Source organism: Pan troglodytes, chromosome 3, assembly GCF_028858775.2.
Source record: "Pan troglodytes isolate AG18354 chromosome 3, NHGRI_mPanTro3-v2.0_pri, whole genome shotgun sequence".
Lineage (NCBI taxonomy): Eukaryota > Metazoa > Chordata > Mammalia > Primates > Hominidae > Pan > Pan troglodytes.
In genome coordinates this window covers 73,205,577-73,221,360 of record NC_072401.2, presented here as the reverse complement: position 1 = coordinate 73,221,360, position 15,784 = coordinate 73,205,577, and positions in this window count along the sequence as shown.

The window sequence follows — 15,784 nt, the reverse complement described above, 5'->3', positions numbered from 1 at the left end:
ACCCATTTTTTGAGGAGAAATTCAAGCCAGCTGCAGAAATTTGCATAACTAGCAAGGATCCTAATGTTAATCCCCAAGACCATGGGGAAAATGTCTCCAGGCCATTTCAGGGACCTTCATGGCAGCCCCTCCCATCACAGGCCTGGAGGCCTAGGAGGAAAAAGTGGTTTTGTGGGCCGGGCCCAGGGTCCCCATGCCATGTTCAGCCTAGGGACTTGGTGCTCTGTGTCCCATCTGCTCCAGCCTTGGCTGAAAAGGGCCAACACAGAGCTCGAGCTGTGGCTTCAGAGGGTGGAAGCTTCAAGCCTTGGCAGCTTCCACTTGGTGTTGAGCCTGCGGGTGCACAGAAGTCAAGAATTGAGGTTTGAGAACCTCCACTTAGATTTCAGAAGATGTATGGAAATACTTGGATGTCCAGGCAAAAGTTTGCTGCAGGGCGGGGCCCTCATGGAGAACCTCTTCTAGGGCAGTGTGGAAGGGAAATGTGGGGTCAGAGCCCCCACACAGAGTCCCTACTGGGGCACTGCCTAGTGGAGCTGAGAGAAGAGGGTCACTGTCCTCCAGACCCCAGAATGGTAGATCCACCAACAGCTTGCACTGTGCACCTGGAAAAGCTGCAGACATTCAATGCAAGCCTGTGAAAGCAGCCAGGAGGAGGCTCTACCCTGCAAAGCCACAGGGGTGCAGCTGCTCAAGACCATGGGAATCCATCTCTTGTGGGTGACCTGGATGTGAGACCTGGAGTCAAAGGAGATCATTTAGGATCTTTAAAATTTGACTGCCCTGCTGGGTTTCAGACTTATATGGGGCCTGCTACCCCTTTGGTTTGGCCAATTTCTCCCATTTGGTATGACTGTATTTACACAATACCTGTACTCCCATTGTATCTAGGAAGTAACTAGCTTGCTTTTGATTTTACAGGCTCATAGGAGGAAGGGATTTGCCTTGTTTCAAATGAGACTTTGTACTTTGGACTTTGGGTTAATGCTGAAATGAGTTAAGACTTTGGGGGACTGTTGGGAAGGCATGATTGGTTTTGAAATGTGAGCACATGAGATTTGGAGGGGCCAGGGGCGGAATGATATGGTTTGGCTATGTTCCCACCCAAATCTCAACTTGAATTGTATCTCCCAGAATTCCCACAGGTTGTGGGAGGATCCAGGGGGAGGTAATTGAATCATGGGGGCCAGTCTTTCCCGTGCTATTCTCATGATAGTGAATAAGTGTCACAAGATCTGATGGGTTTATCAGGGGTTTCCACTTTTGCTTTTTCCTCCTCTTCCTCTTGCTGCTGCCATGTAAGAAGTGCCTTTCACCTCCCGCCATGATTCTGAGGCCTCCCCAGCCATGTGGAAATGTAAGTCAAATTAAACCTCCTTTTCTTCCCAATTTCAGGTATATCTTTATCAGCAGCATGAAAACGGACTAATACAGGCCATGTATTTTACTTGTATGTAGTTCTTATCTCCCCTAGTAAAATTTCAGCTTCCAGATAGCAGGAGTTATTTCTCAACAGAGTGAAGTCAGAAGGTGTGTTTCCCAGACAATCTCCAGGGTTTCTCCAAGAAGCTTTCAAGAAAGCCCTGTGGCTACCCTGTGGGTTGGCCACACTGGTCCCTGCTGCTAAGTGGTAAGACTTCCCTTCCCAGCCGATGCCAACCATCACATATGTGGTCACCTTTGGAGACACTGGATACCTCTCAACACAGTTCAGCTGAGAGGAAACTGAAGGAATGAGACATAGGACAGATAAGTTTCAATGGAAGAAGATGAAGATAAGGAAAAGAAAAGGCCATAGTCTCCCATGGGTGACTGGGATGAGAAATAAAATATGAAAGTGAAATTGCCTTTGTAAAAATTATAACAGAAAAATATGACAGTAAAAGAGATCTGACCTAACCAAGTCCATCTTGGCCTTAACCTCCAAACTGTCCTTGGTCATTCTTGGGCATGGGCCAAGCTAATTTTTGGAGAAATTTAGCTTATAGTGTAACCTTAAAGCAAGGATAATAATAGCCCTTCCCAAAACTAAACTAAAGTCTGCAAAGTTAGGATTACAAGAGGGGCTTGAATTCTGCTAAGATGTATGCATAGTTAAATGATAACCTGCCATTGTTCCAGAGGTTACAAGATTTGTAACTTCCCCAATTACTCCTGTAAATGACATCAGTATTGTAGAACATAAGATTTGCTTTTTGAGGTGTCTTTTCTGACTTTTCCATTTCTCACAACCTGATGAGTCCACTCATGACTCAACTAGTCCTGTGGCTCCTCCCCAAAAGCAGACTCAGGGCAGAAGGACCATTTCCACACCCTATGAGTGCATCCCCAACCAATCAGCAGCACCCATTCCCTAGCCCCCACCACCAAACTATCTTTAAAAAATCCTAGCCTCCAAATTTTCAAGGAGGCTGATTTGAGTAATAATAAAGCTCCAGCCTTCTGGTTAGCTGGCTCTACGTGTATTAAACTCTTTCTCTGTTGCAATTTCTGTCTTAATAAATTGGCTCTATCTGGGCAGCCAGCAAGATGAACCCATTGGATGGTTACAAAAAGACCTCAGAAACCAGTCCAGAATTTATAATTTTGTCCAAGATAGGCCCTATTTCTGTGGAAAGGGGATTGTGTGAGCCCATTGACTTTCTTTTTTGTTGTCTGATGAAACCTTTATTCAATCTCTACTCAACTAAGCAGGGAGGCCACAATGGCAGTATTTGGCTCCAGGTTTTTTCATGTGGGCTGGAGCCCCAGGGCCCAGGTGGGTGGCCCACCGCTGGGAGGCACCATACCCATGGAGAAGAAGGACAATGACAACAAGCTCTTTGCTCCAGTGGCCATTCTGTTCACCACTCCCCTCTTGCTTCCACTGCTCAGGGCTCAAATGTTCTCCACAGTTCCTTGCAGCTCTAAATCTTTCCAAAGTCCTTAACAGTCTTATTGTCAGCCTTTCTAGTCCTCTAGCATTTCCTATATACAGAGAGGACAATATGTCATCTTAGCCTCACAGCTGGGCCTAGATAATATGTTTGGGTGCCCAGCCTTCTGTTACCCACTGGGAATGAAAAGTGCAGCAATTGGCAGGAGGAGGTAGCCTTTCCCTCTCCACCTCCTGAGTAAGCGACTCTAAGGTGTCCTGATCTCAAAATGTGGTGAAAACCAGCTAAGGAGGCTCTGCAGGGATGTCTCATCACAGGGTGAGCTTATACACATCTGGTTTTACACCTTTAACCATGGAAGGCCAACATCCTTATTCAAACCACATCTGAGCTTCTGCTTGATCCTTAACCTGAGTTCAGTTCTGAAGGTGCATGCAGACTTGGAGAGTAATTAATTGTACTGTATAAGACGGACATACATGCCTCCTGGGAGATCTGCTTAAATTCCGGAGCTGGATGCTAAGTGAACCCATCTAGTGAGAGCAGGGTCAAGGCCTCATTCGTCTCTGGACCCCAGTGCCCAGCCCTGTGTCTGCCACCTTGTAGCCACTCTGGCAGTGTTTACTGTACTGAAATGAAACTGCATTTAGTCCGTATTTGTGGAATTTGGATCAATTTATCAGACTTTTTAATATCCTCAAGTAAGTCTCAGGCTCTAAAATAAATAAATAAATAAACTAGCTTCATTAAATGACCCAGGGATCATAATTCTTTGGCTTTGCTTTTCTTACTGCTCTCCACATCCCCCAAGCATTAAGGAGTGCAGAGCACAAAAGAGGAGAGATTGAAGGGAAAGTCCCTTCTGATTGTCAGGCTAGAGACTCATGTGCTTTTATGGAATAAGTATTTTGTACCAGGACTGGACAACATAGTAGCTTCCTTATGAGAGAAGATGAAAGGAATGATGATGTTGGCCAGAGCAGGAAAAAAATACCGAAGGTTCGCTCTTCCTTCTGGCTAGCTGTTCAGCTCCTTAAAGCAAAACAATCCTTCTCTCTGGCATATGTGTTAAATCTGGCACTACTGTGGCTTTTTCCCCCAACAGTGCAAAGCAAGTTCCCTGATTATTATCCTTATTCAGGCTCAGCTAACCCTATAAACAGGACCTCTTAGGTTGCTGCTATTGTTTTGAAACTTCCTTGGCTTTGGAGATGGTCTATGACTTATTTACTAATTGCAGAATCTAAAACTATTGGTGGGGTTTTCACTCACAATTCTCACTTGTTGGTACAAATGGAGCAACTTATGTCAAAAGATAAAATTATGACACATTTAGTTTAAAAATCTAAGTGAATTTTATTAGCTATTCTATAACTGGGCAACACTTCAATCTATAGAATAGAATGAGTGTTCTCCTGGGCATGGCAGAATAGATTTTATAAGTGGGAACAAGGAAACAATAATTTAAAAAAAATTTTTTCAGAATGCATTATTGGAACAGAGGAAACAATAATTTTAAAAAGTAGATTGGTTAACACAAGCTTACTACAGGTCACTTCTTATAAGGGTTAAAGCAGAGGGGACTTCCTTATTATGCTGACTCAGGCAAACTTGGCTTTTTCTGGTTGCTGTGAATCTCTTGCTTTCAGGAGAACGCTAGTCCATTTGGGGATTTACCTGCTTCAGCTAACATAAATGACTCCATTTTGGTTTGGTCTGGTCTGCTGGAGCCTAGTGCAGGAGACTAGTCCAAAACAATGCCTTCCTATAGACTTTGTTTAACACTTGATTGAAAAGGAATTGAATTCTCTAAACCTCCAAAAGATTCCAAATGGTTGCTGTTTGACCTTGTGGTGTACAACATGGATGGGTCTTGAAAACATTATACTATGTGAAAAAATCCTGACATGAGACAATGTATCATATGGTTCTATGTATATAAGATATCCAGAATAGGGAACTTCACAAAGACAGAAAATAGATAAGTGGTTGGGGTTTCAGGGGAGGAGAGAATGGAAACTGGCTGCTAATAGGTACAGGGTTTCTCTTTGGAGCTGTCTTAGTTTGGGCTGTGTATTAGTCCATTCTCACCCTGCTATAAAGAACTGCCCAGCAGTAATTATAATTTATTAGGAAATAAGTTCAATTAACTCACAGTTCCACAGGGCTGGAGAGGCCTTAGGAAACTCACAATCATGGCGGAAGGGGAAGCAAACACCTCCTTCTTCACGTGGTGGAAGGAAGGAGCAATGCTGAGCAAAGGGTGAGAAGCCTGTTATAAAACCATCATATCTCATGAGAACTCATTCATTATCATGAGAACAGCATGGGGGTAACTGCCCCCATGATTCAATTACCTCCTACCCAGTCATTCCCCTGACACATGGGAATTATGGGAACTGCGGTTCAAGATGAGATTTGGGTGGGACACAACCAAACCATATTGGGCTGTGATATGGTTTGGATGTTGTGCCCAAATCTCATGTTGAATTGTAGTCCCCAGTGTCGGAGGTGGGGTCTGGTGGGAGGTGTTTTGATCATAAGGGTGGATCCCTCATGAATGGCTTGGGGCCATCCCCTTGGTGATAAGTGAGCTCTCTCTCTGAGTTCACATGAGATCTAGTCATTTAAAAATGTGTGCCACCTGCCCCCTCAACTCTCTCTTACTTGCTCCTGCTTTCGCCATGTGATGTGCCTGTTCCCCCGTTGCCTTCTGTCATAATTGTAAGCTTCCTGGGGCCTTTCTGGAAGCCAGGCAGATGCCAGCACCATGCTTCCTGTAGAAGCTTTCTTCCTTGCAGAACCATGAGCCAATTAAACCTCTTTTCTTTAAAAATTACCCAGGCTCAGGTACTTCTTTATAGCAATGCAAGAATGGCCTAATATAGGTCTGCTATAACAAATTAACATATACTGGGTGCCTTAAACAACAAACATTTATTTCTCACAGTTCTAGAGGCTGGGAAGTCCAAGATCAAGGAGCTGGTGGATCTTGTGTCTGGTGAGAGCCCACTTGCTGGTTTGCAAATGCTGTCTTCTCATTGTATCTTCATATACTAGAGAGCAGAGGGCTCTTGTGTCTCTTCCTTGTAGGAGCACTAATCTCATTCATGAGGCCTCCACCCTCATGACTTAGTCACCTCCCAAAGGCACCTCCTGATACTATCACATTGGGGGTTAGGATTTCAACATATGAATTTTGGAGGGACACAAATATTTAGTCTATAGCAGGAGTGATGGGAATGTTCTGGAATTATATAGAAGTAATGGTTATATGACATGAAAAATGGACAAAAAATCAGCAAATCAAATTTTAAAATGGTGGATTTTGTTATGTGGATTATATCTCAACTTAAAACATTTAAAATTACTATTACCAGTACAACACATATTTATTGAATGTTTAGTAGCCTATGAGGTGCCCTGCTGGGTCCAGGTTCTAGAATCTAGAGTAGTGGTTCTCAACTTTGGCTGCATATTAAAATCACATGGGAGCTTTTAAGAATCCTGATGCCCAGGCCACACCCCAGACCAATTAAATCAGAATCTCTGGGGTGGGATCCAGGCCACAGTGGTTTTTAAAGCTCCCTAGGTAATTCCAGGATGCAGCCAAGGTTAAGCGCCACCAGCCTAGAGCATCATGCCTTCTTAACAGGTTGGGGTCACTTGAGAAGTGACTGCTCTTTCTCCCTGTCTACTTTTATCCAAGAACAGCAATCCGCAAAGACAACTGCATGCCCTCAAGAACAGACTCCCCTTCCAAGTCGAAATGGCTCCTTAATTTCTCCTGTTTAACTGATACTTTCATTTTTGTGGGTGACTCAGAAATGTTCAGTAGTTTAGCTTTACAGTTTTTTTTCTCCTTTTGGATTAGGTTGATTCAACTGTGGGCAGAGATTCATTCATTCCACTTTGGAACAGAAGTCAGATTCTGTCCAAATATGTTGGCACTTCTGCTCTGAAAAACCTGAATTTTATCATTTGTAAATTTCTGAGTGAAAAATTAAGATACAACATACATGTGAGGGCTTTTACACACGTCTGTGCTCTCTCTTCTGCACTGATCATCCAACTTTAGCAGTTCATTTAACTGTCTTTAATTTTGGCCTCCCAGCTTTGGTGTTCTAAATCCTCCATTGTTAGCAGCTCACCAAGTTGCTTTGCTGTCACATTGACTCTGTTTGATAAATCTATCTGGGATTTTGTCCAAAACCACAGCAGTCCTAATTAAATCTACCAACCAAAGTAGAACATGTTTTCATTCATCCCCAGAAGCTGGAGCCAATTTGTGAAGAAGATGGAAATGGGCAAAGAAATAGAAATGGAAGATTTTAAACAGCCATAAAGAGTAGTAACAGCGGATGGGCACAGTGGCTCATGCTTGTAATCTCAGCACTTTGGGAGGCCATGGTGGGTGGATCACATGAGGTCAGGAGTTCAAGACCAGCCCGACTAACGTGGTTAAACCCCATCTCTACTAAATACAAAAAATTAGCCAGGCATGGTGGCACATGCCTTTAATCCCAGCTGAGACAGGAGAATCACTTTAACCCAGGAGGTGGAGGTTGCAGTGAGCCAAGATCACACCACTGCACTCTAGCCTGGGCAACACAGAGAGACTCTGTCTCAAAAAACAAAACAAAACAAAAAGGCAACAGCTACTTCAGGTTATAGAAGGGCCAAGCATGCAGGGTTTTAGCTAGTTAGTGACCCACCCTTGGCTCCCTTGGTTGGAGGCAAAGGGGGTGAATACAAAGGATCAGTTCTGGTGCTGCTCATGGTGACTGCAAGGAGAGGAAACTCTAGAAGAAAGACAGAGAAAAGACTGGTGGCCACAAGAAATGTCTGGCAAGTACGTAAGAACACAAAAAACTATAGAGGCCTGTGGAGTGGAAGAAATTCAGACAAGAAAGGGTGGGGAAGTAACAAGCATGTGCTTTTAGATCTGTCTTTTGATAGCAATGGAATCTAGCCATCTATCTGGAATGACAGTACAATGCACAAATCTTAAGAGTACAGCTCAATGAATTTTTACACAAATACACCTCTGAGGCCACCAGCCAAATCAAGATTTATCAATAGAATATTTCCATCTTCCCAGAAAATTCTCTCATACCCTGTCCAGTTCAAAAGCCCCCTCCCCTCACCTATAAGCAGCTCTTATTCTTATTTATCACCATGGGTTAGCTTTGCCTGTTCTTGAAGTTCATATGAATGGAATAATACAGCATATACTCATTTGCAGATGGCTCTTCTTGCATAACATGTTTTTGAGATCCATCTATATTGCTACATGTATCAATTATTTTCTAAATTATTGCCATATAGTATTGTATAAATATGTCATAACACTTATCCATTCTCCTGTTACTGGACAAACCCAGAAGGGTTGTTCTGAGTTTGCAGCTATTATGAATGAACTGCTATGAATATTGGTGTCCATGCCTTCTTGTGGATGTACACATTCAACTTTTCTTGGGTATATAGCTAGGCGTGGAATTGCCCAGTCATGGAATGGGTACATATTTAACTTTAGTAGATATTGTCAAACAGTTTTCCCAAAGAAATTGTATCATTTTACACTTTCACCAACAATGAAAATTCTAGTGGTCATTTGTGAGATGAAAAGAAAGTCAGCAGCTACGTTAACCTTGGCCAAGTCCTGGCACCACGAAATTTGCAAGGACCTGTGAGATATGGAGCCAGTAATGCTTTGCAGCTGACTGATGAAAGACAAACAAAAAAAACAGAGGTGAAAGGGGAAGCCTGTAACTGTCTTACCCCCACCAGTGCCAGCAGGAAGGAAATCCTAAGCTATTTTTAGGCAGTTTCCTAGCATGGACATTAGCTAGTTAAAGGGAAGGGGATGGAATGGGAGATGCTAAAATTGTTTTCAATTAACTTACTGAAAAACAAACATAGGCAAGGTAGGCAGCAATGCTTCTCATATTTCATTGGGCATCAGAATGTTTGGGGAGCTGGTTAAAAATATAGATTCCCAAGCCCTACCTGCAGAGGTTCTAATTTAATAATCCTAGTGGTAGGAAAAAAAATTTGATTTGTATTTTTAACTTTTTTTGTTTGTTTGTTTTGAGACAGGGTCTCACTCTGTCACCCAGGCTGGAGTGCAGTGGCATGATCCATAGCTCACTGTAACCTCGAACTCCTGAGCTCAAGCAATCCTCCCACCTCAGCCTCCTAAGTAGCTGGGACTACAGGTGCATGCCACCATGCTTGGCTAATTAAAATTTTTTTTTTTGTAGAGACAGGGTCTCGCCATGTCGCCCAGGCTGATCTTAAGCTCTTGGCCTCAAGAAATCCTCCCACCTGGGTCCCCCAAAGTGCTGGGATGACAGATGTGAGGCACTGCATCTGGACTACCCGACTCATCTTTAGATGGCTCTGGAAGTCCTGGAAGAGGGCGTGGCCGCCAAACTGGTTTTGCGTCTTGGAGAGACACTGGGCACCCTAGTGCTTCTTCTCCGCCAATTTGTGGAAGAAGTAGGCCAGGTGCTGTGGCTTATGACTACAACCCCAGCACTTTGGGAGGGTGAGGCAGTAAGATCACTTGAGCCCAGGGGTTCGAGACCAGCCTGGGCAAGACTCACTCTCTACAAAAATAAAACAAAAGTTATCTGGGTGTGGTGGTGCACACCGGTTGTCTGAGGTACTCGAGAGGCTGAGTCGGGAGGATCACTTAAGCCCAGGAGGTCAAAGCTAAAGTGAGCATGATTGTCCCACTGCCACTGCACTCCAGCCTGGGTGACTGAGGGACACCCTTCCCTCCAACCAAAAAAAAAAAGTGGCCCACGCCTTCCAGAGCCACATCATCATGGTTGAAATAGAAGCCCAGAGAGAAGTAATTGTAGGAAGCCCACAGATGGAGTTGATGGCTGCCTCCACATACGTCGAATAATTCTGCTAAATCTGGGAACTCATGGTTGGTCGGTCAGCAATAGGGAGCTAACCACAAAAATGGTGTGGCTGGTCCTAACACAGTCAGGTAGGAAGGGTTACCAAAAAAACTCCAACTAGCCTGTGCGCTAGGGTGGAGCCTTGAGAAGTTCACGCAGTTTGCAGCACGGAAGAGCCTGGCCCCTCCTCTTCCTGTGTGGAACCTGGGATTCAAACTGCGAGGCGGGAAGAGCACCAAGAGGAACTGTGGCCTTTCGGAGAGTCCCTGTTCCCCCCTTTTTTCCTTTTCACCCAATAAAGCTCTGCTTTACTCACCCTTCAAACCGTCTTCAAGCCTAAACTCTCGTGGCTGTGGGACAATGACTCCATCTTTAGCTGAACTAAGGAAAAGTCCTGCAACAGCCCCAGAAGCAGGAGATGGTGGAGAAGGTGATTCTGGAGGTTGCAGGTGGAGAGGAGATGGGAGGGCAGTCAGAGGCTAGAAGAAAGGGAGTCCCAGGTCCGTTTTATCCAAACATCGTTGAAGCAAGAAACAGATCCACAGACCAACAAACGCGCTAACAAGTGTCCTCTTAAACACACGAAAATTGGGGGAAAATTTCCACCATCCACTTTGTCCCCTGGAGTTCTTAGTCCTACTTACAAGTTAAAAAGCGAGATGCAGGCCGGGCACGGTGGCTCATGCTTGTAATCCCAGCACTTTGGGAGGCTGAGGCGGGCGGATCAGCTGAGGTCAGGAGTTCAAGACCAGCCTGCCAACATGGTGAAACCCTGTCTCTACTAAAAATACAAAAATTAGCCCACGTGGTGGTGGGCGCCTGTAATCCCAGCTACTCGGGAAGCTCAGGCAGGAGAATCACTTGAACCCGGGAGGCGAAGTTTGCCGTGAGCCAAGGTCTCACCATTGCGCTCCAGCCTGGGCAACAAGAGTGAAACTCTGTCTCAAAATAAATAAATAAATAAATAAAAAATGAGATGCAGCGTTTTTCCTACCTTCCTTTTTGCCAAAAAAGACAATCACAATAGATAATTCTCAGCCCTTCTTTTTAAGGGATTTATGGTCAATGAGAAATAAAAATAAAATCCTAAGCCTCCCAAATGACTGAACGGACTATTTCTTGGCCAACGGGACTGCAGTGAAACCTTGGAAGCTGCGTTCTCGGCCAAGACTGAATGGGGAGGTCGGACACACCTCATTGGAGCACAGATTGGTTCTGTCCAGTCTATGGAGAATGCGCGGTGAGGATTTCCATGACCTTTCCCCCACTTTTTGACTTCAGAGGACTGAAAATTCCATTCTTGGGCCGGGTGCGGTGGCTGACGCCTGTAATCCCAGCACTTTGGGAGCCCCAGGCCGGTGGATGGCTTGAGGTCAGGAGATCAAGACCAGCCTGGCCAACATGGCGAAACCCCATCTCTATTAAAAATACAAAAATTGGCCAGGCATGGTGGTGCGTGCCTGTAATCTCATCTACTTGGGAGGCTGAGGCAGGAGAATTGCTTGAACCCGGGAGGCGGAGGTTGCAGTGAACCGAGATCGCGCCATTGCAATATAGCCTGGGTGACAAAGCCAGACTCCGTCTCAAACAAACAAGCAAACACTCCATTCTTGTATCAATGCTAATACCACCGTTTTGGGAACGTGGTTCCCATGGAGAGGCATGACGCTCAGTTGCACATGCGCATGCTCCTCCTCTCATAATTATTCATCACCCCTCCTATACCTCATTGAATATATATATTTGGCCACCCTGCTCACCATAAATTCCTGTCTTATTCTTTCCACCGTTGAAGTGTCTGTTTCCGGGCCCTGGCTGGATGCTATGTCTCCCGGCTCATAAGAATGGCCACCCTACAGGATGCAAACTTTTAAGAGAAATAAAACTCTCCTTTCTGAATTATGAACTTCACCATTCTTCTGTTGACATTTGTTTCTATGTTGAACTATGAAGTGATATCAAAAATTACTAATATAGTGTAAGGGAGAAAACACAATTTCTTTTTTTTTTCTTTTCTTTCTTTTTTTATTCCATTTTTAGGTTTTTAGTTGAGACACTCTCCTAAAAACGAAAGTCAGATTAAAAAGAGGAAAACAAGCAGAAGCTCATTAGTGGACGGACGCTGCGCCCAGCCCACCTTGCAAGACAGGCATCAGTTTAAAAGTATTGCTCAAGCTAGCTTGGGGCCTAGATTAAATACTATATTAACAAAGAGCCATAAATCCTACACAGTGACAAGACAAAGGAAAGAGTAGCTCCAGTCTTTTAAAAGGCAGGAAAATGTGGGAAGATCATAAAATCTGTTCCCCGAGTCCTCTGGTGCCCGCTGATGCCCTATCTGGACCCATAAGCAAGTGCTGTCCCCAGTAAGGAAGGAAGAGTTTGCCACCAGGCAAATGGAGGCTGGGGCAGAGTGTTCCTCTGTGTTTTCAGTGTCTTTGACTTAACTCCTCAAAATTTGGGGGAGAAATATTTTAGGTTTTTTAAGTGGCATTACAAAGTTCAAGCTATTTTAGCATTTAGTAGACACTCGATACAAGTTGGGAGAATTAACGTTTATTTCATTTTTTAAAAGTGTCTTAAGTGCCTATTATGTGACAGAAACTGTGCTAGGGCAAGAAAGCATGGTGAACAAGACAGAGGAGGTTTCTACTTTCAGTAAGTTTTTATTCTGAGGAACTGTATTCGTTAGAGTTGGATAACGACCATAACAAAAACACATAAATACTCAATTCTCAGTGGCTTAGCACAATAAAAAATGCATTCTTCACCAAGTTCATCTTAGAATAGTGTGGATTGCTGAGAAGACAGGTATTCTGTTCCATGCAGTCCTTCAGGATCCCAGCCTCCTTCCATATTTTTTTATGTCCACAAAGTCTTCTCCATTAAGCCAGCAGATTAAGAAAGAGAAAGCCAGGAGATTGCACAGGTAGTTTTTATGGCCAAGCTTGAAAGTGGTATACACTACTTTACTCACATTCCATTGACCAGACTCAGTCACATGGCCACACTTAACTGCAAAGGGGATTGAGAAAGGTAGCACACAAGAAAAGAAAACAGGATTTGGTGAACATGTAACAGCCTGTACTGCAGGAAACAAGAATAAATAAGTGGATATAATCCAGTGTGGTAACTGCTGTAACATAGGGAGGTAGAGTGCTTGATAACATAGAAGAAGGATACCCAAGCCAGATGGGGTTTAGGCAGGGAGAATATCTGTACGAACTGATGTCTAAGCTGGAGCAGAAAAAAAAAGTTCATTTCTCTTTAGAATAGTGTAACTTGTTCATTAATGAGATACCCCTTGCATGAAGAATTTGTTTAAATCCAAAAACACTTTTTTACAAGGTAACCATTAGAAAACAATAAGCCCTTTTAATGGGTTGCTCTGGTTCCCTGCTTTAAGAAATAGCATAATGTGGCATACACTATTGACTGTCCAATAGCCGTTCCTTCCTTCTTCCTTGATAAGAAAATGCCAGTTTTCTTCAGCCATTAAGCAACAATGTGTTCTAGGAAAATGGGCTCTAGGAAATGGGCTATAATTGGTCTAAGCCAACCACGGTAATCCAATCCACCTTTCATTCATTCAACAAATATTTAATAAGCTCCTGCTACGTGCCAGTCTGTTCCAAGTGCTGATTGTCTTTACCAATTATAGGCATGGAGTGGGCATGTGGCCCAACTCCAGACACTGAGAGGTAAGGGAAGACTGCTAAGGAGCTTCTGGGAAAAGGCTTTTCCTCTGTGATAAAATAAAATGAGAGATGCCTGAAAATAAAGCCAGGACCTTTCCTGTGTTTGGATGATGTCGTGTAGGATGTGATGCTTGGAACTGGAGCAATCATCTTGGGACCATGAGGAGAAAGAGAAGAGAATCCCAGAAAGGATGACTGAGAGCTCTGGCCTAGTCAGGCTGTTGAATTAACTGAACCTGGAATGACCTACAGAAAAACAAAAAACCTGATATGCCACTTTCAGTTGAGTATTCAGTCACTTGTAGCAAAAAGTATCTTAACAAGTATGCATGATTTTGGATTTTGTTTTCATTGTTTGTTGTGGATTAGAATGGGTGAATTTTCTTTTTTCTTTCTTTCTTTCCTTCTTTCTTTCTTTCTCTTTTCTTTCTTTCTCTCTTTCTTGCTCTCTCTCTCTCTCTTTCTTTCCTTTGTTTTCTTTTTTGAGGTGGGGTCTCACTCAGTCACCCAGGTTAGAGTGTAGTGGCACGAGCTCGACTCATTGCAACATCTGCTCCCTGGGCTCAAGTGATCCTCCCACCTTAGCCTCCCAAGTAGCTGAGACCACAGGTGTGCACTGCCACACCCAGCTAAATTTTTTTTTTTTTTTTTTTTTTTTTGCATTTTTGGTAGAGATGGGGTTTCTCCCTGTTTCCCAGGCTGGTCTCCAACCCCTGAGCTCTGGATATCCATCTGCCTCAGCCTCCCAAAGTGCTGGGATTATAGGCATGAACCACCATACCCAGCCTTGGTGAATATTTCAATAAATGGATGAAGAATCTGACTTTTTCATTTTCTTCCTAGCTGTGTTGTTGATCCTACAGGAATTTCTGTCCTAGGCATCTTTGTGGACAACAATCATATTCCATTATCTTGTTGGCTGCCCCTTTGGCCACTGCAGATTCCCTGTTGGAAGCTGATGTGTTTGGAGCAAAGTCGCATTCTCTATTCTGGGTGAGGTTATCTTTCTCTAGGTCCCCTACCTGTGGCCCCTCAGGGAGGACTTCCAAATGAGGCTGTTTGTTTGTTTGCTTTTAATGTAGAAGAGGCGTCTCCTCATTTGAAGAGTCAGCTTTCTTTCTGTGAACCTCGTCAGCCTCCCTCTCTCCTCTCTCTTTCCTCCTCTTTTGTTTTTTTTCCCCACCATGCAATGAGTTGGGCTGTGAGCTATACTTTGTGGCTGGTGAGATTTTTGGAGGCCTCCCCGAACCTTGTGTCCCCTCTCAAACCTCTGCTTGAGTTGTAATCCCCAGGTGTTGAGGGAGGAATTAGATGGGAAGTGATTGGACCGTGGAATTGGTTTCCCCCATGCTGTTCTCATGATAGTGAGTGAGTTCTCATGAATCTGATGGTTTGGTAAGGCAGTTTTCCCTGCTCTTGCTAGCTCTGTCTTATCTGCCGCAATGTAAAGAATGTCTTTGCTTCCCCTTCGCCTTCCGCCATGACTGTAAGTTTCCTGAGGCCTCCTTAGCCATGTGGAATTGTGAGTCAATTAAACCTCTTTTCCTTATAAATTACCCAGTCTCGGGTAGTACCTTTGTAGCAGTGTGAGAATGGACTAATACACTTGTTCAAAACAGAAACCTGGCAAACTTCATGCCCTAATTTAGAACTTTCTGCCTGAACTCAGTGGAAGCCCAGCTGAGGAATTAATTGGTATGTCAATAATACTTGAACTGAATATTGAAAATATTTTGGAATAAGCTTTAATTTTGGAATAAGTAGGTCAAATAGCTTTTTACTGGAATGATTTGGCCTAGATTCACAGATATTTTGGATGCCACTGCTTCTCACTATCTTGATGATGACAACAAAGGGGATATCTTTTCTATGCACTGTGAGACTTGGGTGCTAGTGCATGTTCGCTCTGCTTATAATCTAAAAGATCATCCTTTGGGACTTACATGTCTTTCCATTTCTTATGTTATTGGCTGTTTTGACTAGTAGCTATCATTTGAGGAAGAAGGATTGGATAGGTCAGGATATTGACAGAAAATAGATGGCAGAGGTAATTGAAGGCAGTTTAATGAAGGAACTCTACAAAGGTATGAAGAATATTAAGGGACACCAACAAGGGATAGTGAAGCATTGGGGCTAACAACAGTTACCACCTCTAGGCTTGGGTCAAAGGGAGGGTCAAGGGGAAGAAGATGTTACCAAAAGCTGGAGAGACCTGTAGCTGTGTAGAGGGCCCTCCTGATAGAGGCCATTGTCTTGAGAAGAAGAACGTAGTCACTGCTAAACTGCAAGTCTAGAA